This window comes from Aethalodelphis obliquidens, unplaced genomic scaffold (genome assembly GCF_003676395.1).
Source record: "Aethalodelphis obliquidens isolate GAN/ISIS:26980383/991018 unplaced genomic scaffold, ASM367639v1 scaffold5, whole genome shotgun sequence".
NCBI classification, from domain to species: Eukaryota; Metazoa; Chordata; class Mammalia; order Artiodactyla; family Delphinidae; genus Aethalodelphis; species Aethalodelphis obliquidens.
The window spans coordinates 13,212,909-13,235,917 of NW_020837949.1; the positions used below are offsets into that span (position 1 = coordinate 13,212,909).

The following is a 23,009-nucleotide window of genomic DNA, read 5'->3' on the forward strand; positions in this document are numbered from 1 at the left end:
GGCAGACCCTTTTAAAGTTCCCTAGACAGAAGTCATACCTACTACCACTGGTTTCAAATATGGCCAGCTATTAATTATGCCTTCCCAGCTTCCTCTGATTTATTTATTTACTCTGTCCCAAAGGTGTAAAATATTCTTGTATGACTCTGATTCACCAAAGGGCTTATTGAGGACTTAATCTGAAACCAGAGTCTCTCGGTTCTAGCCCCCTAATTAAGAGGTAACCACATGAGTGGACACCTCTATGTGCCGCGGGAGGATGGCCGAACAGTTGACCAAGTCGGTGCTATTCGTGTGTCTGGGTTACCAAAGAAGACTTTGCCACATTTGATGATATGCTATGTATGGATGACAGCAACCTGAGAGATCTGAATAGAAAAAGTAATCAAGTTAAAAACTGCAGAGCGAAAAATTGAACTACTTGGGGGCTATGATCCACAAAAGCAACTCATTATTGAATATCCCTATTATGGCAACGATGCTGACTTTGAGACCATCTACCAGCAGTGTGTGTGGTGCTGCAGAGCCTTCCTGGAGAAGGGTCGCTGACCCGGGTCCAGTCATTTCACGGCCCAGGCTCATCCCCACAGGCCCACGTTCTCTGTTGAGTGTCACAGTGTCACCATTCCCTAGCCAAGGCCACAGCCCTTTCTTCAGTTAACTCACTGTTTCTTTTTTCTTTTTGGCTGCGTTGGGTCTTTATTGCTGCACGCGGGCTTTCTCTAGTTGTGGCGAGCGGGGGCTATTCTTCGTCGTGGTGCGCAGGCGTCTCATTGCAGTGGCTTCTCTTGTTGTGGAGCACGGGCTCTAGGTGCGTGGGCTTCAGTAGTTGTGGCACACAGGCTCAGTAGTTGTGGCTCACGGGCTCTACAGCGCAGGCTTAGTAGTTGTGGCACACGGGCTTAGTTGCTTCACGGCATGTGGGATCTTCCCGGACCAGGGATCGAACCCGTGTCCCCTGCATTGGCGGGCAGATTCCTAACCACTGTGTCACTAGGGAAAGCCCTGACTCACTGTTCCTTACCTTAAAAAAAAATTGTGGATGGAAATCAGTTGTGTTTGGCCGAAGAATAAATAAAAATTTTTGATTCAAACAAACAAAAAAAAGAGGTAACCACATGACCTCAGGTGGTCTCTCTGGGCCTCTGTTTCTCCTTAAGCGAATTGCGGAGGGGAGTCTGACCAAAGCTATACAAATTCTCTAGACTTACATCTATGATTCTGGCAATTAGTATCTTTAACAGTAGTTAAGGGACTTCCCTGGTGGTCCAGCGGTAAAGAATCTGCTTTACAATGCAGGGGACACAGGTTCGATCCCTGGTCAGGGAACTAAGATCCCACATGCCGCAGGGCAACTAAGCCTGCGGGCCACAACTACTGAGCTCTCATGCCTCAACGACAGAGCCTGAGTGCCGCAAACCACAGAGCCCACGTGCCCTGAAGCCTGCACGCCACAACTAGAGAGAAGCCCATGCGCCGCAACGAAGATCCCGTGTGCTACAACTAAGACCCAATGCAGCCAAAAATAAATTAAATAAATAAATAATCTTGGGGAAAAGAAAACAGTAGTTAAGAACAAAATTCTGGAGTTAAGTAAGCCTGGCTTCAGTTCTTGGTTCTGTGTAACCTGTATAACCTTAGGGACACGTTACCTCGCCTTTTGGAGCCTCTATTCCTCACTTGTCGGATGGAGGTAAGAACAGAACCTCCCTCTCTGGCTGTTGAAAGCAGTGAGTCAAAACTGTACATGACGTGGGTAATACCAGGTGTCACTAAATGTTAGCAAATATTGTCATTTATATTATCTAGATAAAGTGGTTCTGTTTCACAGATTTGGAGGAAACATCATGGAAGGTCTGACCTCAGCCCTTTGTGGCATCCTAGAAATTCACCTAAAGTGGTGGCTCAAACTTGAGCATCCACCAGAATCACCTGAGGGCGGGGCCCATCTGCAGCGTCTGATTCTGTAGGTCTGGAGTGGAGCCTGAGAATTGACAATTCTGACAGGTTCCCATTTGCTGCTGCTGGTCCTGGGAACACACTTTGAGAACCAGTGTCCTTGTGGTGGTGATGCTGGTGGTGCTGATGGTGATAAAGGTGCACCATCTCAAGGAGTTAACAGTCACCCAAACAGGTGAAGCTAAGGGATTCCCGGGGCCCATGTGGATTTCAATTAGGAGAACAGAGTTATACATATTAAGACACCATGGGGCTTCCCTGGTGGCACAGTGGTTGAGAGTCCGCCTGCCGATGCAGGGGACACAGGTTCGTGCCCTGGTCCGGGAAGATCCCACATGCCGCGGAGCGGCTGGGCCCGTGAGCCATGGCCGCTGAGCCTGCGCGTCCGGAGCCTGTGCTCCACAACGGGAGAGGCCACAGCAGTGAGAGGCCTGTGTACCACAAAAAAAAAGACACCATGGACAGCAAAATCAAACAGTGGTATCAAATATGAACGCTAAATCAAAATTGTAAGGGCAGCCTTTAAAAATTAGAGTTGTTGATTTGTAGTCAAGCTGCTTCTCACATGGGAAACTCTATGTAATGTTTCGTGATTAGTAACAGCAGGAATGTATTTAGAATAATTAATGAATTAAGAGACTGAATATACAGACAGACACTGGCCAGACCATATATGACAATAGAACTCTGACCCGTAGCCTCGGCAGCAATGGGCCCCGAATAGTCAGGACTTGGTCCCTGACTGCAGCTTCTCTAATTTTCACCCCGCCAATTATCAACTCAGGACCAATCAGAGAAAGCCAAATAGCCTCTCCAAACCAATCACACGCGATGCCCTGGCCTCCAGCCTCCCCGTGCCAACAACCTCCAATTCAGGGCACCTGAAGCCTTTTCTTTTTCCTCTGTAAACCTTTTCTGCTAGCATTTGATTCTCCACTTGTACTTGAGTCTCTGCCAAATGCAATTGATTGTAAGTAACTGACTCCTTTGCTATAGAAAGCTCTGAATAAATAGCCTCTATTTGTTCTCATTTGGGTGGTCTTCGTTTATTTCCACAGAATCTTCACAGTGATAAGTAAGCCCGTTAATAATCAAGTTTCCAGTTCTTGGAAATGTTCCTGCTGGTATTAACTCTAGTACCACTAGGTGGCACCAATCGCTTGTGAAGTGCATCCAAATCTCCTGCAGGATGGGAGCGGGAAAGAGACGCCAAGACCCACCTGGCTGTGCTGATTTTTTCGCTTGAGCCAAATGACTGTGATTTTAGCATCTCCCACGTCACATTGTTACATAACAGATGTGATGCAGAGCAAGTATTTATTCAAGATCCTGGAGAAGGGGTTGGGGATGGGGACTTGGCTGGTTCTGGGGTTTTCAACCTCTGCACTTTGGACCTTTGGGGCAGGATAGTTCTTTGCTGTGTGTCGGGGGAGGAGCAGAAGCTGTCCCAGGATGTTTAGCAGTATCTCCGGCCTCTACGCACTCAGTGCCAGAAGCACCCCCCCTTTCCCAACTGTGACAATAAACTATGTCTTCAGGGACTTCCCTTGTGGCGTAGTGGATAAGACACCACGTTCCCAATGCAGGGGGCCTGGGTTCGATCCCTGGTCAGAGAACTAGATCCCACACGCATGCTGCAACTAAGCGTTCGCATGCCGCAACTAAGGAGCCCACATGCTGCAACTAAGGAGCCTGTGAGCTGAAACTAAGACCCGGTGCAACCAGATAAATAAATAATATGTCTTCAAACATTGCCAGATGTCCCCTGGGGGAACAAAGTTGTCCCTAGGTGAGGACCACTTCTTGTGGAGGACAGCTCTCTGCTGAGACCCTTTCAGCATCCTGCTGCCCTCCCCCATCACACATGCTCACTTTCTTCAGAACAGATACTGGGAAGGGACACCCCTGCATACCCCTTCCACAGCCTCCACTTCATCCCCACCTTGGGCAGGCTCTACGCCAGTGTGTCTCCAGTGGGGACTTGAGCCACCTCCACCAAAAACACCTGGGGTAGCTGTAAAAATGCAGATTCGTGAGCCCCATCCCAGTCTCCCTGCATTAGGATCCCTCTGGGGAAGAGTAGAATCTGCTTTTCCCCCAACAAGCCCAAGGGGATTATCAGGGAAGGAAGAAGTTTGAGAAGCACCGACCCCACCCTACCCCTAGGTCCTGCTTGGTACACCTAGCCTGCAATTAGCTCCTCAGGGAGTTGGACCCTGGCATGAAAATGCTGGCTCTGGGCCACCCACATACATCTACTCCCTAAGCCGGTAGAGTAGAAATATCAGAAATACTGGAAAAGAACACTAAGGGAGAAGGCCCCTGCCCCTGCCCCGCCTGCTGCAGTGATTTTCCATCCCTTCCTCCCTCACGTCGGCCCCTCCCCAGCCCCTCCCTTTCTCTTTCCTTCACTTCAGCTGAATTGTCTCCATTAACCTCTTCTCTTGGGATTTCTCCTCCTCTGGTCCCCACCTTCTGGTTTCCTGGATGGTTGCCGCAGCTCTACCCTGGTGCAGGTGCTGCCCCTGTGCTGATGCCGCGTGGCCTGGGCAGGTCCCCAGTGCCCATCTGTGAGGCCCCTTCCAGCTCTGCCCCTGCAATGCCCACCATGCTGCATACAGCTCTGCTGCTCCCGGTCGGTCCTGTAACCAGGTCCTCCCTCCGTTTGCAAACTGGGCAGATAAGGACGGTAGCTCCTGACCAGCGGTCCCGACAGCAAAGGTGGGAAGGGGTTGTCTGGGGTCATCCCAGCTCTGGCACTCATTCATGGTGGCCTTGGGCAAGGCACCTCGCTCTTCTTGGCGGTTGCTTCATTGGTAAAAGAGACTCTGCTATTAGAACCTACCTCCTGGGTGATCTCTGGGAAGCCTTGACACTCCCTGGTACCTGCTCAGGCACACAGGAAAGAGCAGAATGAGAATAAGCACTTTCTCTGCCTACCTGAGCGGGTGGGGACTGGGGAGGACCTGAGGGCCATCTCGCCCCATCTCTCCAGGAGCCCGAGACCCACAAACGGCAGTTGCCTTGCCCAAGGTGGTGCTGCCATCTGGGGCAGTCAGAAGCCACCCAGGCTTGCCTTTGGCCAATATATATGTATTTTAATGTGATATATAGTTGATTTACAATATTGCATCTTTGGCCAATATTTTGATTTTGATTTGATTTGATCTGAGAGATATAGGAAGTGGATCAGATATTAGGGCCTTCCAGAAATATGTCCCCCCCTCCCGCAAGGTGTGCCCTCTGAGAGGCAGCACAATGACTTACAGCCATTTGGAGCTCTGAAGGCTGAGATCAGGGTCTGGGTGGGTGTTAGCAGAGGGGATGAGCTGGCAGGCTTTAAGCCCAGAGGTGTGGTGCCCAGATCCTAACATGTGATGAAAATGTTTGAAGGGGATTCTTGCCGCCCCCTTATGTCTGAGGAGATTGCCTAGTTGGTCGGGAAACAGAGGGGAAGGCTCTGAGAAGCAAGAGGTGGAAGCCTTGTGTCCTCGGCATGATCCAGAGCCAGTCCGACTGCCCTACTGTGTTCTGAAATCACAGTGCACAGGAAGAGCGAGACCTGCTGAAACACAGAAGTTCATGCCTCTAAAAGAGTATCTCAGTCACCATCCTCTAGTTCCTCTCCCTGAAGTTTAACAGGATCTTCCAGAAGGAACAGAGAAGAATAGAGGCGTAGAGGGTACTGGGCATTGCAGGTACGATAGTTGAGACTTTGCCTAATGGTGAAAGTGCAGGCCTTCCATGACTCGGTTCTCTCTTTTTGTCATAGATACACTAATCCTTGTAAAGTTATGAACACTTTAACTCTGTGGGAAAAAAAAACCATGACCCTTCAAAGTAAGCTAGGGGCATAGGAGTGAAACAGGTGGTGCTTATGCAAAAGTTACAGGTGATTGTCATATTTGCCAATTCGGTGATTCTCTGAGATTTCCAGTGGTACCCTGACAAATGTCAGTGGTGACCAACAAATGCCACCTTCTCCACAGCACCCCATAACGGGCCCCCACAGCTTCCAATCTCCCAGCCCCAGCACAGGAGGTAGAAGGCAGGAGAGCATCAATTGGGGCAGGGCGGAGGGCAGCAAAGACAGGCCCTTCGAAGCTAGGGGAGGATGTCGGAGCACCAGGGCCCTCAGTCTGGGCTCTGCTCACCCCTTCCCCTGGGTGGCCTCCACTTCCCCCGCCCCATACTTCCCCTCCCATCCCACACCTCCTGGATGACATTTGATTGGGACCGAGAACAAACCCAGCCTGGGTTTGAGGTTTGGGTGGGATGCTTGGCTTGGTTTTATTTCCTCAGAGGGAGGCAGCTGGAGGTTGTGGTGGGACTGCGGGAGCTCGCATCCAGCTGCCTCTGGGCTGGGGAGAATGAGCCACGGAGGCAATGCGAGTAGCATGGAATGAGGACGGCAGGAGGGAGATGGCTTCCTGGGGAGGAAAGGAGTAGGATGCCTGCGAAAGACTGAGGCAGCCCTGCCGCCAGCCCAGATGGTTCCGTGGGCTCAGGCCCATTCTCAAGGGATGAGGAGAATCTTCACCAAAGGCATGTCAAGGTGAGGCTGTGGACTTTCCCTGCCCCTAAAACAGGCTCCTTCCTTCCTTGCTCTACCTGCCCCAAATGTCACAGCCCCAAACATAGATAAATGATTCCTCTCCCCATCCAGGCTTCTAGATAAAATAATAATAATTTAAAGAAATAACCAAACTTCTCATCTATCATCTACTGTGTGTATAACTTTCAACTACACGCTGGCAGGCCAATGGGCTTGAGATAGAAGTTCCTGCCGGGCAAGGAGTCGAAAAGGAATGGGTCACAGTGACCCAAGCAAGTGGTGCCCAGTCTCTGGGGAGCGGTGTCAGAGATGCCTGTGGCTTCCAGAGCAGCGAGCATAACCAGGATGAGGGTTGAATACTTATCCAGAAACCCCCCTCCAGAGTGACTGGCGCTGGGCAGAGCCCTTGCTCTCAGGCAACTTGGTGTGACAAAAAGGCCTGGGCCCGTGTGACCTCAAATAAGTCACATAACCTCTTAAAACTTGGCTTTCCCACCCACAAAATGGTAGGGATGATATGTAATTGCCCAGGAGTGTGGAGTGGATCAGGTGCCATGACAGAGGTGAAGGGCCTGGAACTGAAGAGACACTCAGGATGTGTTTAGCATCCCGAAGGAATTTAAGCGGACATTAGACAATTTGGGGGAGAGGAGATGTTCAAAGGCTCCTTCTCAGGCTCTCTCCTCCTCTTATTCAGACTGGCCTCCTTTCCCTGGTCCTGCATCTCTTCATTTGGCATATAGTGCTGGCTCTGTGCTGCTAGCCATGCTCTGGCAGAAGGCCCTGGACCTAAAAGGGCTGGGGGGAGGGGGAAGCTCAACGCAGAAGGGAGAAGAAACACTGCCTGCTGCCCTCCTCCCTCCTTGAACCTTTGCTCCTGCAAAGAAAAGAGATTAGGAAGAAAATAACAAACAGGGGCTGAGGGAGCACACCCGCCATAGGCCAGTCCAGGTACTGCACCCTTTCCTTGAAGATCTGCTTTAATCCCCACACCACGAGGTCGGTTATAACCGCTTTTTCCACCATACGGATGAAGACACTGAGAGTGAGAGGCCAAGCAACCTGCTCCAGAGCCGGATTTGGCCGTTTGTGCCAGAGCCTGTGCCCCTCAACAGGATGCTGAAGGAAGAGGAAGGTGTGGATGAGAGACGGTCTGCAGTGCCTCGTGGTTGCTCTAGGTGGAAACAGCAGCATTCAAGATCAAGAATCAATCATTTAGACATATATACACTACCAAACCTAGGGTGGATAGCTAGTAGGAAGCAGCCGCATGGCACGGGGAGATCAGCTCGGTGCTTTGTGACCACCTAGAGGGGTGGGATAGGGAGGGTGGGAGGGAGGGAGACGCAAGAGGGAAGAGATATGGGAACATAGGTATATGTATAACTGATTCACTTTGTTGTAAAGCAGAAACTAACACACCATTGTAAAGCAATTATACTCCAATAAGGTGTTTAAAAAAATAAAAAAAATCAACCATTTAAATGCTTATACTTAAAAAAAGAAAAAAAACAAAAAAATCTGCTTACACCTTGCAAATTTGTATTCTAAACTTTTACCGTGTTTAGTTGAAATGGGTATGGTGTGAAGGAGTTGAGGGAGGTTTAAGGAGGTCTACAAAAGCTTCAAAGATCTTGCAGAATGAGCAAGACCCTCAGCAAAGAAGATGGAGCTTTTCTGTCTTTGTGACTTTGATACCTGAATAAGCCCCTCAGAGCTCAGGCCCCCAGTCTGCAGGAACTGCCTAGGCAGTATCTAATGTTCCCCAGGTTCTGCAATCCTTTATTTTCTCTTTCCCCTCTCTCCTGCACACCCCTTTTCTGAATTTGTAGGCTAAGCCTCTCTCTCCCCTTTTCACCCCTTGCCTAGGCTGTAGGTCCCTCCTTCCAGGAGCCTCGTGGGCGAAAGACAAGAATGACTTTCCCAGGGGTGTAGACACGGGCCTGAAGCCTTCCCCCAACACTCATCAATCACCACTGCCAGCTCCATCTCCCTTTCAGCAGGGCACTCCTCTGCTCAAAAACCTTCCATGCTCCCCAGCTGCCCTCAGCATTTTCACGTGTACTTTGGCAGTCCTAAATCATGCCGATCTGTGCTCCTTGATCCTTTGTCCTACGCAAGTGGGGCAGCAGGCACCATAAAGTCACTTCTCCTCTGGGAAGCTTTTCCTGACCCCTGCCCGGTGTGGGAGTCTTGTGCCCCACGCTCAGGGCCCCTGGGCTTTCACTGATAGTGCCAGGGTGTCGGCATCCCAGCCAGACTTCGAACTGCAAGGGGCAAGGGTGGTGGCTGACTCGTTGCCTAGGGTGTCCCAGCCCCCAGCCCTGCGCCTGAGCCCTAGTAGGTGCCCCATAAACGCGTTAAAAGATTGGAGTGAGTTGAGGGCCGGGAGTGTCGCCGCCACTCCGGTGCATCTATCTCAAGGTCTCAGTCTCCGGCTGAGCGCGTCGCGCGGATAAACCCCGGGCCCGGCGGAGACGTAGCCTGCCACTCGGTGGTCTCCAGCAAAAAAAGGGTTAAGCCGCCATCTCCCCACCCCCCAAAAAGGGCGAAGGGAAGAGTCCGGCAGAAGGTCCTGTTTACTGGAGCCGCTTGAGTCCGCGCGGCCCTGGGAGAGGCGTTGTCGTGGCAACGGGTCGGGCGCCCGCCAGCTGCGGATGAGCTCACTGAGCGGCGGCGGGCGGGGGCCGGCGGGGCGAGCGGCCCGGCTCAGAGCCGCCGCGCCACCGGGAGAGGAAGGGGCCGCCGGCCGAGCCCGCCCTCCACTCGCCCACAGCGGCGGCCGGGCGGCGGGGACGCGAGCGGAGGGCGCCGGGAGAGGCCCGGCCGACACGAGTGCGGGGGGCTGCGGGCCATGGCGCCCCGGGCCCTCGCCGCCCGCCGCCTCCGCCCGCCCGGGCGCCCCCGAGCTGCGCCTCGGAGCCCACGGAGCCTCGGCGCGCCAGGAGGTAGGGCCGGGCCGGGGGACCGAGGAGGGGACGCGCGGGGGTGTGGGTAAGAGAGGAGACGGCCGGAGCTGCCCCAACCCGGAGCTGGGAAGTGGCTCTTTGCAGACCAAAGACTGGGTTTCCCGTGTGCGGACGTGGGGACCGAGGCGCTTGAGCCCGACCTGTGGGACTGGAGCAAAGTGCTGTCCGGACGTCCTTCCGGGAACTCGGGAGGCCGTGGTCCCGCGCCTGGGAAACCTGCAGAAACCGGGCAGAGCCTCCGCCTTGCGCCGTGCTTGTCGCAGGGGCGCGGGAGAGAGAGAGAGAGTGTGTGTGTGTGTGTGTGTGTGTTTACAGAAAGAAATTTGCAGTGTTGAGAAAACAGGGAGGTAAAGATGACTGCATGATCTTATTTCTCCCACTTTTCCCCTCAGGATGGAGTTGGGACTAGATGGAGCCCAGGGGTAGTCTCTTAACACAGGATATAATGATATTTAGGAGGGTCACAGGGAACTGGCTTCAGTCCACTGAGGAGAGCTGAACCTCAGCGGAGGAATCCTGTCCTTGAGGGTATCGGGTGGGAAAGCCGGACGTTGCCTCGAGGGACAGAGATTGGGATAAGGGAAGTGCACTGACTTTGTTTTTAGCCAGCTGGTGCTGGGGAAGGAGCAGACGGAGTTCTAGCTGGTGTTGAGATGTGCTTCAGGGATGCAACTTCTCTAGTGTTCTGAATGACACAGTAATAACAGCCCCAGGGTTATAATAGGCACTCTGCAGTAATTTTGCTATTAAACTCTTACACCTGCAGTTGTTACTACATAAAAGAAAAGAACAAAATCCTTTCTGCTTGCACCATCAAGTATCAAACACACCAAAGGAGTGGAGTAGACCCCCTTTGGGATGGGCCGCCTAGGATGAGCAGAATTCTACAGGAAGTCAAGGGCAAACAGTAACTGTTCTTAGGAAGGGCAGTGAAAAGGCTGGCCTTCAGTCCTACCATTCCGGAAGAGGTGAACCCTGCCTGTGTCATGCGTTCATTCACTTAACGGTTCTACAGATCAACTTGCTAGGCGTCAGGGACAGAGTGATGAATAAGATATCTCCCTTCCTTCCAGGCACTCACCATCCTTGCTGGGTAGTCAAACAAAAAATTAACTACAGTCTGCATCTGACCTGGCCATCCATCCATGCGTGCTGTGTGCTAGGGGAAACCAGAGCAGGGCTGTCCAGCTCAGGGAAAACCCACAGAATAGGTAAGGTCAGGCTGAGCCCTGAAAACCTTTTCACCAAGAAAGCAAAGCAGAGAAGGTTGTTTCAGGCTTGAACAGTTGTGCAAAATCACCAAGTGGGAGGGAGGAGGACGGGCAAGTGTGGGGAGAATTCATGGTTGCAGTTCCCAGAGAGAAGAAGGGTCTCACTGAAGCAGGGGCCATGGGATTGGTCTGTATCTTAGAAAGCTCACTCTGCTTGCTGGGTGGAGGCTCAGAGGAGGATGAGACCAAGGCCTTGCAGCACCCAGGCTGTAGTTACTGACGCGCAGGATGACGGCAGTGGTGACGTGGGATGGAAAGAGCCAAGAGATAGTGAGGTGGGACCTGGTGACAGACTTGGACACAGGGTCAGATAACTTAGAACTAAATGCAGAAAAGCTCAGGAGAAAACAAAGCAAAGCAAAAGGAATGAATATTTTGAATGGCCTGAATTTAGCAGATTACAACACTTGGACAATGAATTTGGCTATAAGTTTTCTGGCAGCTTAGAGACAAACAAAAATACACTAGATTGCACAGTTTTGGATTTTGGACAAGAAAAAGCACAGAAATTCAGCACAAATGTTTTCCTGGAATTGAACTCAACTGGGAATTTGTCACGTGGAAGTTTGTGTAAAGACTAAAGAGTGACATAGAAAAAGAAACTTCATTGTCAGTGTTACAAAAGATGCGAAGATAAAATTCCACATGACTATCTTCCTATATCGTCTTCCTGTTATGACTTGGGGACATACTGCATTTCTGTGGGGGGGCTGAGTGCCAGCTCAGGCCTGTGGGCAGTCGTGATGCAGGGCAGTGAGGGCTTGGGGAATCCTACATGGAGGAGCCCATGGGCTCTCAAGTGTAGGAAGAGGTGATACCTACTTTGATGAATGTAGAGAGCACAGCACCCCGGGTGCCCACCATGAAGGGGGAAGCAGGCACATCCTAGTATAGCCCACAGACAGGTGGGCTGAGACTGGTCTGGAGAAGGGGTCTGGTAAGGCAGAGTATTGGGAGGGTTGCCATCGGAAATCCTGACCAAAGAGAAACAGAGAATGGGAAGAGCATTTCAGGATTCCATTCAGCTGGGTGGGTCCACTTCCCCTAGTGGTCCAGGTCTTTCTGCCCTCAGACGTGATGTTAAGGCTGCTTCTAGGGGTGGGGAAAGGGTGGGACTCAAGACACCAGAGATCCATTCTACTGAGGTCAGGAAGGGTGGGAAACTTCTTCACTGCAACATAAGGAATGTTGCAGAAGAACCGGGAGTGAGGGCTGGGAGGTAAGGTTCTACACTCAGTCGCACATCTCCTGACTAGGCCCTTCCCGTTGGTTTCTGCAGAAGGGTGAATCTGCAGAATCTATGTCAATGCATTTTTTTTTAAAGGGTTTTTTTTAAATACATTTATTTATTTATGTATTTATTAATTTTTGGCTGCATTGGATCTTCGTTGCTGCTCGCGGGCTTTCTCCAGTTGTGTCGAGCGGGGGCTGCTCCTCGCCGCGCTGCACAGGCTTCTCACTGCGGCGTCCTCTCCCGTTGTGGAGCATGGGCTCCAGGTGCGCGGGCCTCAGCAGTCGTGGCGCGCGGGCTCAGCAGTTGTGGCGCGCGGGCTCAGCAGTTGTGGCTCGCGGGCTTGGTTGCTCCGCGGCATGTGGGATCTTCCCGGACCAGGGCTCGAACCCGTGTCCCCTGCATTGGCAGGCGGGTTCCTAACCACTGCACCACCAGGGAAGCCCTATGTCAATGGATTTCTGATGTGCCCTCCGAAGTTTAAACCACTTCTTGCCACCACTTCTTGCCGGCTGTAGAAGTCTTAACACTGAATAGGTGTGATCATCTACTCCATCATGCCTCCACATCACAGTTCTTAGCATTTTAAACCCAGGGAGCACATTACACATTTAAATGCTGGGGTCAGGGGGCATTTTTTAAACAAGTGATGCCTGGGCTCTGCCCCAGACCAAGTAAATCAAAGTCTCTGAGAATGGGCCCTGGGCATCAGTATTTTTATAAGGTGCCAGGTGATTTTAAGGTACAGCCAAGATTGAGAGCAGCTGCTTTAACAATCACCTAGAGGGCTCATTACAGCAGGGGGCAGAAATCTCAGACTCCAAAAGCAAGGACCCCATAGAATTTAAAATTTGGAAGCCTGGTACAATGAAATCAATTGGCTAGTCAGCCTTCAACATCAAGATCTAAAGCCATCTTGAGCAGATACAGATAAGGAGGCTAGTAACAAACACAGATAAGGAGGCTAGTAACAAACACAGATAAGGAGGCTAGTAACAAACACATTTATGTGAAGTTTTGTGTGTATGTGTGTGAGGCACTTTTTTTGAACAGAAATTCTAAAAGCATAATTGCAAGCCTTCTACAGTTAGATCTGTCTGGTCTGACCATAGCCCAAACTGAAAAGCCTCAAAACCTTTCTCTTTTTGCCTAGGACCCACATAGGTCTATCTTTTTTGAGTGCTGAGCCTCTGAGTTTTCTTTCTAATTCCCTCCTGATATTCAAGTGTATGTGTTCTCTGACCTCTGTCTTCCAGATTGGAAAGAAGCTGGGAGAATTCATTTGCAATTTAACTTGCCTAAAGTCTCAGTCAAAAGGAGTGAATCTCTAAGAGTTGAATTTCAGTAACTCTGACAGGATAACAGGGGAACTATTTTGAGGCTCCATGGCTTTCCCAACAACCCTCAAATATACCTCACAAGCAGTTACTTCTTTAGCTGTGGGCAAAGTTGACTCATCCTCCCCCACTATCTCTGGAATCCAGCCCCCTTATTTTGCTTCCGGAGGGTCTGACAGTTACTCATGAGTGACAAAGACCCCTGCTTGTGCCTCGTGTCACTCACAGTCTCCTGTGTCCAGGCATGGTCCCTTCTTCCTTCACCAGAACCAGACAGCTGTCACAGGTACCCTGGGCTCTCTTTGAAACCCCCGCACTGGCCACCCAACAGAGGGACCCACAGGCACCACTGCCCGTTTAATGATGGGAGGCAAGTCAGTGGCTGGAACTGAATGAGTGATTCTCTACATTTGACAAAGGTAGAGAACCGAGTTCTCTACATTCGACATCCAAAAGACAGCAATATGTCGGGAAGCCAGAATCAGGCCATCTTTTCCCCTCGTGATAAAATCATTGTCTGATTTGGTCAAAATTTATCCAAACTCAGTTTGCCTAGAAGTTAAGCCCCTGCCAGCTGGAGCCCAGAATTGCTTTCTCTTTGGCTTCTCTTTGACACGTTCATGCTTGGCCTGTGGTCGGTTGAAAGAGGGATGAGCCCGAGACCCCCTTTTCCAACTGGCTAAACTACTAAAAGCCAAGTTATGGTTTCTCCCGCCCCCAGCCTTAGGGAAAGAAGGGGTGAGTCACCCTCGCAGCAAGCTTAGGGAAGAGGTTAGCTTCCCTCTGGATTGGGGAACCAGGAGGTTCCATGCTTCCCTTCAGAAGGAAATGAGAGCAGGATTGAGCTGGAGAATGGGGACAGGACAGGAAGCTGTGACCGTGACTGTTCTTCCATGGTACCCAGACCTTCCAAGGGCTGTGTGTCTTATCAGGAGGGCTGTCAGACCAGTTCAAGCAGAGTATCAAATGCATTTCCTTTTGTTTTCTTTAAAAGTGTGCTTTAAAATTTTAGGAATACTTTTATATACATACTTTTATATACACATATATATTTATGTGTAAATATGAAGGTTATCCTTGTTATAAAACATTTGAACAATACATAAAAAGAACACAATGAAAAATGAAAGTTTTCCCCATACTGACTCCCTCCTCAGAGGCCATCACTGTGCAGTGTATGTACCAAATCCCGCTAGACTTCTTTTCTTTACACGTAATATGTTTGTTTGTTTGCTTGTTACAAAAATGGAAGCATGCTATCATGACTGAACAGTATTTTGTGAGAACAATTCTACGTGGGACATACATAGTCCTCTTGTTTCTAACAGCTGCCTAGTCTTCCTTTGTATGGATCGATTTCATTTGTTTAACACGTTATTTATTGACGAGCAATTAGTTGTTTGTGATTTTAGCCACTGCTAAGACTCCCCAGCACTCGTTCCAACATTTCTGTAAGATGAATTCCCAGAAGTGGAATTGCTAGGTTAAAAGATTTCAAAGCCAAATGCATATTGAATATATCTGTGCCCAGTGACGGAGGTTTTAAAAATGAGATTCTGATACTCAGTCTTAAAAAAATTGTAAAATATTATTACTTCTCGCTCCCCTAACCCAAGTGTCCCCACCCTAGTTCCCCACTGAATTTACTATGAATTTCTATTTAAGAGAATATGAAAATTAAAATTCATAGTGTGGTAATTTATAGAGACAGCCTATTATTTTGAGTTTTGTTAAATTTAAAAAGGCAGCGTATTAAAACTAGAGCGTCTAAGAAATTTTTTATGGTTTATAGATTGTCGTCCAACAAACTGTCCCAATATTGTCTCTCGCTGTTGGTTTCGTGTACCTGAAATCTTGATCCCATGTAACCACAATTTCACATAATTGTGTAGGCTGAAACCTGGGATCGGTGGGCTGGGTTATACACAAGAGCCAACCCAGGGAAATAATCCAAGGTGTCTCCCTCTTTCTTCCTCACTTTTCAGAAGGGAAGATGTCATAGGGTTGGATTTGATTTAGCCCTAAGTTCTCTGCAAATCCACCGCGGATGATGGATGGGGTAACCATATATACAGAGTGCGACACTTGTAAAGTAAAAAGGGGGCACTAAAGGTGATTGATGCACAGCAGGCCTCTCCTGGGACTGTTCCTGCAAACTGCCACCCGGTGAAGGATTGGACATGCCCATCCATTCTCCCTGCTGGTCCAGGTGCATTGACCTAGGGACATGGCTCTGTGCCATCCCTCTGACCCCAGCCTTTCTTAGACCCCCAGAGTAGAGGTCTGAGTGCAGGGAAGGAGGAGGGGGGCAGGTGGCTAACCCAGTGCTGTGTGTCAACTCATTCCCACTAAACGAGTCAGAGGAGACAGGCCCCACTTCCCTGCTCCCCGCAGCTCTCCTTGGAAAAAGTAACAACTGCCTTTCCCCAGCAAACTGGAACCATTAACGCAGGACGTTTCTATCATTTTATTTGTGCTTCTCACGCCTCTGGGAAATACAGGCGCCACCACCCTGGATGACCCAGCAGAGGTATTTGTATGGAATCACACCGCAAATCAGGATTAAAACTGACCTTGCGTGGTCAGGAGAGAGGTTAGCTGGCTGGGGGAGAAGCCATAGAGCACCAGTTTGGTCACTGGGCAGGAGCAATGGGACAGCATGAGACACAGAACTTGCATCCCCTACAGCTGGAGTGGGACCAGTATCTCAGCCACAGACTTGGTCAGGGGGTGGCTGGGAAGATACAGTGGAGCTTCCCACCAAAGCAGCTTGCCGGTGCACTGGGCTTCTGCCAGGGCAACGTCTCTAGGTCACTGGGGGCTCAGAGCGATTTCTCCATTTGATACTCTGAGCTGGAGGTGAGAGTTGTTCAGATGTGAAATGAAGTGTGTGGTCATCCAGCCCCAAGTATAACTCCCTGGCAGCCTGACATCCTTTACACCTGGTCCATTTCATTATCTGTGTTTGTGACAATCAACAAACATACACAAGCTCCCAGGACATCAAAAAGGGACCAGTGCTCTGTTTACCCACCAGCCAAACTGATGCATATAATGGGACAGAAAAACATCAGAGAGAAGAGGCTCCTTGATGCCTCCCAAAACGATAAGACTTGGAGATTCCGGCACTGCAGAGTCAAGAGAGGCTCCTGTTCAGGCTCAAGACCCCTGGCCTAGGACAGGGGGGAGAGCGACAGGGAAAAGAGTCAGTGGCTGCTTCCAGGCACACACACAGCCCAGGTTCAGGCTGCCTGTTGACCAGAGGGCAAGAGAAGGAGAATGCTGCTTTCAGGACGGGGAGACAGAGCACCTTCAAGAGCTCCTGGGGCAGGTCCACAAGCTCCCCTTCACATCCCTGAGGTCTGGCCTCCATCCCTAACCATCTGTGGAGACTTTATCCCGTTACTCACGATGCAGTCATTGAATAGCTAGTTTGCTGTTCTCATTGTTTTTGAGCTTCCCAATCTATGCAAGTCTCCTGACCCGGGTCACAGTCGATATAAAACTGGTATGGTGACACATCTATGCCACTTGTTAAAATGCGGAAATGCTTCTCTACTGGTTGGTTAATAGTCACTCCCAGTGTCCCACAATCCTGGGAGCCCCTAGACCAGATCCAGCCATGAAAGGGTCAACAGTAAGGCCACTGCCATTGGCTGGTGTCCGAGCCCCACCTTTGTGAAGTGATTTGAAGAATCGCTCCTCCCCTGAGACACCACACCACCTGGGGTGTCCTAATTGTCTTTGGAAAAGGAGATCTTCACTGATTTCCTTTTCTTCTTCTCATTCAACAAGCATTCATACCACGCCCACGGTAGACCAAGATCTGATCTAGACATTGCAGAGGAATAAAAAGAAGCCCAATGCAGGTGTTCTGTCATCAGACCTCCCTGTTCGGTTGGAAGGCCCAGATGAAGAAACATTAAAAAGAACTGAGTCAAGGGCTTCCCTGGTGGCGCAGTGGTTGAGGGTCCACCTGCCGATGCAGGGGACACGGGTTCGTGCCCCGGTCCGGGAGGATCCCACATGCCGCGGAGCGGCTGGGCCCGTGAGCCATGGCCCCTGAGCCTGCGCGTCCGGAGCCTGTGCCCCGCAGCGGAAGAGGCCACGGCAGTGAGAGGCCCGCGTACCAAAAAAGGAAAAAAAAAAAAAAAAAAAAAAAAGAACTGAGTCAAGAGCTGGGTAACAGGGGCAAAGTGAGAGTCACCCCTACACCTCAATTCTTCACTCTCTTCTTTTGCTTCACTTTCTCCCTCAGAGAGCTCGTTCACGCTCACTGGTTCTTCGGCTGCGTCCCCAGTTTATCCCTCCAGGGTTGTGCTTTCGCCAGACTCTTAGAACTCTACCTCTGACTGCCTGCTTTACACATTTCCTCTTTTTTTTTTAAGGTCTATTTTAAAGATTATTTTTATTTATTAGTTTTTAAAAAATATTTATTTATTTGTTTATTTATTTAGGTTGCACTGGGTCTTAGTTGCGGCTCAAGGGCTCCTTAGTTGCGGCATGCAGGATCCTTAGTTGTGGCACGTATGTGGGATCTAGTTCCCCAACCAGGGATCGAACCCGGGCCTGCTGCATTAGGAGCGTGGAGGCTTACCCACTGGACCACCAGGGAAGTCCCTACACATTTCCTCTTGAATGTTTAAAAAGAACACGTATGTTCATCATGTCTCCTCTTTATGTTCCACAGAGAGCAAACCTTACCTCCTCTTTCTGATTCCAGACCGTCTCCAAGTCTCATCCGCCAGCCCCTTCCATCCTCCTCTCCTTGTTTCCCCATCACACGTCCCAGAGTGGCTGTCCCGCCATCAGTCTTGTCTGGGGCAGGGTGCACCGTCCCCTTTTCCTCATGCCCTTGCCTCGCCTAAACACTCTCCCAACTGCCGGAACCCAATCTATCAAAGGGCCACCAGATTCTACCTCTTCTCTGAAGCAGTCCATGACTCCTGACTTTCATTGCCCGCCTCTAAATTCCTCCAGTTATATTTACTTCATAACATTTACCACTGTAGTTTGAATTTAGTCCCTAAGCCACTTTCACATTGTGGTTTTTGTTAAACGTGTTGTCAGGCATTCCCTGGACTGCTCTTGTCTTTTTGTCTTGAGCAGTTGTAATCCTTTCTTGCCGGTGGTTGATCAGGTTTGCATCTTTTATCCCTAGCTCTAGGGCAGGGACCATTAGCATGTATTTGTGAATTTCCCAGCAGCACCTCACATGGAGTACTGTGCTCAGCTCCTTGATGAATCTTACTAATTAATTTCAAATCCATCCATGCTGGCTCAGATTAGCTAAATAAAATCATAGGGGAAAGACCATTGCCCGTATCTCAAAGCTTAGCTAAGTAAAACGGAGCACATTCCCAGGCATTGTGCAACTTCTAAGTATAAAACACCAAGCACAGATAGTAAACAAACAGAAACAGGGCCTCAGCTTATAAGAAGCCAAAAAACAGGGTGGGAGGGAAGGGGAGTCAGGGCGAGCAGGCCCTGCTGATTGGTGTGGGCCCCTCCTTCCTTTCACGTCTGGCATCAAGGCTGAGCACTGACTCTACTGAAAAGGGAAGAGGGTCAGCTCCTCATCCGATTTCAAAACCAACTTTTACAGATTACATTGTAACAGTAATGATATGTTTGAGAGGGCTTACAGCTGTACCACACTTGCAAACCATTGAAGCTGGGTAAGCAGCCTTGCGGATGAGTTGAGCAGGTGGATGATGATGATGATAATAACAAAGTCCTGTATTTTTACTTGGATTATTTGGCAGAGTTAAGTTCGGGTCATAATAACAGAAGCCGTGTTGAGCACTTCTTACAGGACACGCACTGTGCCGGAAGTTTGACAGCTGCGATCTCCTATAAGCCTTTCAAAGCGAGCCTTTCTCTCTTCTGTCACCGTTTTACAGAGGCGAGAACTAAGGCTTAGCAAAGTAACTTGCCCAAGGTCCCACGGCTCGCAGGCTTCAGAGCTGGAATTTGCATCCGGGTCTGTCTGCTTCCAAACCCTTTGCTTTTAACGCCCACGGTGTGCCATCTCTCAAGCTCGTTCCCAGAGCTGGGAGCAGGGCAGGAACGGCCGCAGCCCCCTGCTCCCTCTCCGGGCTCGGGGAGCCACGGTGCTGGCCCCGGGAAAGGGGATGGGAGATGACGTCTCCCTCCAAGACTGCTGCCTTTTGTCCAAATGTGCTGGCCGGGAGCCAGGCTGGAAACTCTCTGCTCATGGAAAGAAAGAGAACAGAAGCCAGCAAAAGGGGGTGGGAAAGGGTCCGAGGGGGAGGAAGGGAAGAGGAGGGCCGGAAGGCGAGGGGAGCGGAGGTGGCGAGTGAGGACTTTGGGTCGGCACAGCTGGAGCCAGGGAGGGCTGCCGGGAAGCAAATACAGCACGGCGTTCAGGTGCATCCCCTGCAAGTGGCTACTTCTGGTGTGCTCTGAGCTTCCAGGTGTCCGGAGGCCAGGACACAGGACAGATGCCACAGGGGACCCTTCTTCCCCTCCTCAGTACTGCCTATCAGTGAGGCCAGGTTAAAAGAACATGAGGAAACCCTGCAGAGGGAAAAATAAACCCCAAAATGGCAGCCCAAGGGCTGCCTCTGGAAGTGGAGGCCTGGCCAGGTGGTGCCCTGGTGCCACGGTGTGCCTGGAGAGGACGGAGGGGGTGAATAAAACCCAATTGTAAGAACTCCCCGAGTAACTAGTCTGTACCTGGGAGGGGAAGGCCCCTTGCCTTGCCCCCAAGGCACTCAACTTGGCATTAGGCACCTGGACTTGAATCTGACCACCTGGATTCATTCAGCATCCATGTGGCCTTGGGGCAAGTTCATCTCTCCAGGCCTTGCTTTCCACATCTGTAAAGGGGAGGCAATTGTAGGCTTGGTGTGAGGACTCAGTGACACGATCTGTGTAGAATCTGGCCTAGAAAATATTAAGTGTTCGATAAATGTTAATCATTCATTCATTGTTGCACTTTAATTTGAGGTGTCAAACATAACTATGTGAAATCTTGGGACTTCCCTGGTGGCGCAGTGGTTAAGAATCCGCCTGCCAATGCAGGGGACATGGGTTCAATCCCTGGTCTGGGAAGATCCCACATGCCGCGGAGCAACTAAGCCCGCGCGCCACAACTACTGAGCCCATGTGCCACAACTACTGAAGCCCACGCACCTAGAGCCCGTGCTTCACAACAAGAGAAGCCACCGCAATGAGGAGCCCATGCGCCGCAATGAAGAGTAGCCCCCGCTCACCACAACTAGAGAAAAGCCTGCGCGCAGCAACGAAGACCCAGCACAGCCAAAAATAAACAAATTTTAAAAATTAAAAAAAATACGTGAAATCTTAAATAAATAACAATCGAAGCCAACCATGAAAGAGATACCACATAGTTATGCACATTTAGTAGGACTACCAAATGTAGATAAGTTAAAAATATCCAGAGAAATTCAGAGGAGAGAGGAAGAACTTCAGTTTGGGGTGGCCAGGGCTAACCCCAGAATTCTCTCCGGGTTTCTGAAAAGTTGGGCTCCTAGCTGACAGAAAAGAAGAAAAGGGAAGAAAAGAAGAATATGTAATTAGTGGACCCAGGTTCTCCTGGGATAGCTTCTCTATAGAAACGTCAGTCTATACATTTCTGGGGAGGGGAAATGAGTGTAGAGGAGGTGAATGAGCCTTGGGTCGACAGATGGGGTGACAGGAACCTTGGGTCCTGCTCCTGCCTCTGCCACCCCCCCAGACAGGTGACCGAAGCTAGGTGAGCCACAAATTCCTGGACCACAATGTGGTCATTTCTAGCCCTCACTTCCTCCCTGCTACCTTTGTTTATATTTGGGAGCTTCTCCATGCCAGGGGCTTTTCTAGCTTCATTATGTACCTTTTTTCCCCCCTTTCCTCTTTGAATTTCCACAATAGACTGGGGACTCTAAGAAGCACTGTCGTTTACAGGCTGGGTTCCCAGTGACTGACGGGGGTCACGAGGGGAGAGCTGCCGAGGCCAGGAGGAGGATGTGGAAGGCTGGGTCAGCCAGCGCAGGCGTCATTCCCAACAGGGTCCTGGGAGAAGGGGCTCAGCATTTCCTGAAGGGAAATGACTCCCATAAATAGACAGAGGGATGGGAAAAGGATTCGTCCATCCCTTTCCTACTGTCAACTCAGCTCTTCTTCTGGTGTTCAGACAATGCAACCTCTTGTAAATGTTTTTTTATTCAAATGTGTCCCTGCTAGGGTATGTGGGAGAGATGTGAGATCTGCTTTCTCGTATATTGTAGGTCCAAATAAGAGCTGAAGAAGGCATACATTCCTTTCTTTGTTCATTTACCCACAGTAATCTCTCATTGTAAGAGGCCCAATGTAAGGCCAGAGTTTTTTCACTGAGGTTTTATTGGGAAGGAAGGAAAGAAACTGTACACCTTCTGATACCATGTCCTATCTAACTTCATCCAAGAGTTCAGCAGATCTTCCTGTACTAATGCTTATAATATGCTGTTCAGGTCCTTAGAAAGATTAGGTCTCATGACACGGCTTTACTAAGACTTCAGATGTTCCCAGCACCTCCAGTGTCATGATGAGTCTCCCCAGAAAGGGAAAGGGACTTCTCAATAGGGTAATAGGAATGATTCGATCACAGGCAACCTTCTGTGCCACGCTGCAGGCGAACCTAATGGGGGTTTGGTTTCCTTAGTAGCTGCAGTTGGCTCAGCTTCAGCCATATGGGTGCAGATTCATGTTTAAAACTCACACGCACACTAGCTTTCTTTTTTCGTTTTGGGAAAGTAGTTGAACATAGATTGAACGTGACACTGTGTTAGTGGGGATTCTTTTGGTTGCTTAAGCAAACAAGGGTCTAAAGATATCTCGTGGAACCCGCGGGCAGGAATGCAGCCTGGCCTTAAGAGTGGATGGGATTGAGGGAGTGCAGAACCCTCCTTCCGCCGGCATCGCTCTTCTCCCCCACAGCCCAGCTCCCTCTGCTCCTTCGTCCACAGGCTGGAAATGGCGGCCTCACAGCGCCATGTTTCCGTGTTCCAGCCACACTACCTGGAAGCAGAACCTGATTGGCCCGACTTGAGTTAGGCCTCCCCTAGAGCCAATCAGCTGTGGCTGGGGGTGGGATCATCATTCCAACATGGCTGCCCGGGTCTCTGAGGCCTCCGTGGAGGAGGGAAAGGGCGGTTTTCAAAAAAGGGACCGTTTTGTGAGGTAGGCAAGCCCTGGATAGTGCCTGTCAGATCTACTACCTGTTATGTTTCTGTAACCGTTATGTGTTCATATGTCTTAACCACTGCATTCATAAGAATTCCGGTTCCTCAGATTCACTCGCTACTTTGCTAGAGAGAGTGCTTGTGAAGGAGGTAATGGCGTACTAGAGCGAGGGCTTTGGGGCTACACACATCTCTTAAAATCCCAGGGATAGGGCTTCCCTGGTGGCGCAGTGGTTGAGAGTCCGCCTGCCAATGCAGGGGACACAGGTCCGTGCCCCGGTCCGGGACGATCCCACATGCCGCGGAGCGGCTGGGCCCGTGAGCCATGGCCGCTGAGCCTGCGCGTCCGGAGCCTGTGCTCCGCAGCGGGAGAGGCCACAACAGTGAGAGGCCCACATACCGCAAAAAAACCCAAAAAACCGAGGGATACTATTATAACTTACAAATATGTACCTGGTACATGCTCCTTCCTTCCCTCCTTCCTCCCTTCCTCCCTCCC

General features: G+C 50.4%; 1 protein-coding gene across 2 annotated transcripts in view; it reads left to right on the forward strand.

Moving 5' to 3' along the window:
• Positions 1-9,189: 9,189 nt before the first annotated feature.
• The window catches only part of DENND2A (DENN domain containing 2A), a 106,245-nt gene continuing 92,425 nt past the window's right edge, over positions 9,190-23,009 (forward strand). For both annotated transcript variants that reach the window (XM_027101725.1, XM_027101727.1), the window contains exon 1: positions 9,190-9,462. The gene's annotated coding sequence lies outside the window, so the exon portion shown is untranslated. The remainder of the gene's footprint in view (positions 9,463-23,009) is intronic.